Source organism: Salmo salar, chromosome 11 (genome assembly GCF_965601325.2).
Source record: "Salmo salar chromosome 11, fSalSal1, whole genome shotgun sequence".
Lineage (NCBI taxonomy): Eukaryota > Metazoa > Chordata > Actinopteri > Salmoniformes > Salmonidae > Salmo > Salmo salar.
The window spans coordinates 115,361,449-115,363,858 of record NC_138301.1 but is presented as its reverse complement, the minus strand read 5'-3'; positions in this window follow the sequence as shown (position 1 = coordinate 115,363,858).

Here is a 2,410-nt window from a genome sequence, read left to right as displayed (position 1 = left end):
TAAATATTCCATTACCGTACTTCGAAGCATGTCAACCGCTGTTTAAAATCCATTTTTATGCCATTTTTCTCGTAAAAAAGTGATAATATTCCGACCGGGAATGTCCATTTAGCTAAACAGAGGAAAGTAAACAAAGCTTTCGGTCGACGCGGGCACGAGCCTGAGTCTCACAGTACTGTAACCAGCCACTACCCAAACGCACTACTTTGTTTCAGCCAGAGCCTGCAAAGCCACGATTCAACTTTTTGCCGCCTTCTGAGACCCTATGGCAGCCGTAGGAAGTGTCACGGGACAGCTAAGATCCTCACTCTTCAATAAACAGAGACAAGAAGAACGACACCTTGTCAGACAGGCCACTTCCTGCATGAAACCTTCTCAAGTTTTTGCCTGCCATATGAGTTCTGTTATACTCACAGACACCATTCAAACAGTTTTAGAAACTTTAGGGTGTTTTCTATACAAAGCCAATAATTATATGCATATTCTAGTTACTGGGCAGGAGCAGTAACCAGATTAAATCGGGTACGTTTTTTATCCGGCCGTGTAAATACTGCCCCCTATCCCCAACAGGTTAACAAACAGATTATCGACCTTTTCGAATCCCACCGTACCTTCTCCGCTATGCAATCATGTTTCAGAGCTGGTCATGGGTGCACCTCAGCCACACTCAAGGTCCTAAACGATATCATAACCGCCATTGATAAGAGACATTACTGTGCAGCCGTATTCATCGACCTGGCCAAGGCTTTCGACTCTGTCAATCACCACAGTCTTATTGGCAGACTCAAAAACCTTGGTTCCTCAAATGACTGCCTCGCCTGGTTCACCAACTACTTCTCTGATAGAGTTCAGTGTGTCAAATCGGAGGGCCTGTCTTCCGGACCTCTGGCAGTCTCTATGGGGGTGCCACAGGGTTAAATTCTCGGGCCGACTCTCTTCTCTGTATACATCAATGATGTCGCTCTTGCTGCTGGTGATTCTCTGATCCACCTCTACGCAGACGACACCATTCTGTATACTTCTGGCCCTTCTTTGGACACTGTGTTAACTAACCTCCAGACTAGCTTCAATGCCATACAACTCTCCTTCTGTGGCCTCCAACTGCTCTTAAATGCAAGTAAAACTAAATGCACGCTCTTTCACCGATCACTGCCCCCACCTGCCTGCTCGTCCAGCATCACTACTCTGGACGGTTCTGACTTAGAATATGTGGACAACTACAATACCTAGGTGTCTGGCTAGACTGTAAACCCTCCTTCCAGACTCACATTAAGCATATCCAATCCAAAATTAAATCTAGAATCGGCTTCCTATTTCGCAAACAAAGCATCCTTCACTCATGCTGCCAAACATACCCTCGTAAAACTGACTATCCTACCGAACCTCGACTTCGGCGATGTCATTTATAAAATAGCCTCCAACACTCTACTCAACAAATTGGATGCAGTCTATCACAGTGCCATCCGTTTTGTCACCAAAGCCCCATATACTACCCACCTCTGCGACCTGTATGCTCTCGTTGGCTGGCCCTCGCTTCGTACTCGTCGCCAAACCCACTGGCTCCAGGTCATCTACAGGTCTCTGCTAGGTAAAGCCCCGCCTTATTTCAGCTCACTGGTGACTATAGCAGCTCCCAGCCATAGCATACGCTCCAGCAGGTATATCTCACTGGTCACCCCCAAAGCAAATTCCTCGTTTGGTCGCCTTTCCTTCCAGTTCTCTGCTGCCAATGACTGGAACAAACTGCTAAAATCACTGAAACTGGAGACCCATATCTCCCTCACTAGCTTTAAGCACCAGCTGTCAGAGCAGTTCACAGATTACTGCACCTGTACATAGCCCATCTGTAAACAGCCCATCCAACTACCTCATCCCCATACTGTATGTATTTATCTATCTTGCTCCTTTGCACCCCAGTATCTCTACTTGCACATTCATCTTCTGCCCATCTACCATTCCAGTGTTAATTTCTATATTGTAATTACTTCGCCACCATGGCCTATTTATTGCCTTACCGCCCTTATCTTACCTCATTTGCACTCACTGTATATAAACTTTTATTTTCTCTACTGTATTATTGACTGTATGTTTATTCCATGTGTAACTCTGTGTTGTTGTATGTGTCAAACTGCTTTGCTTTATCTTGGCCAGGTCGCAGTTGAAAATGAGAACTTGTTCTCAACTAGCCTACCTGGTTAAATAAAGGTGAAAGAAAAAAAAGTTTAAGATAACAGCAAACTGTTGAAAGTGAACAGATTCATAGGACCAGGGCTATTGCTAAAATAGCATATCCAGGCCGTTTTTTAAGAAATTATACCGCATTTATGCAAAGAGTTATGTGACATTAGAATACTTGTGTTACTGGAGCTAACAACGTACTTGGCCGTGTGGAGGTTCCTGGCCAGGTAGA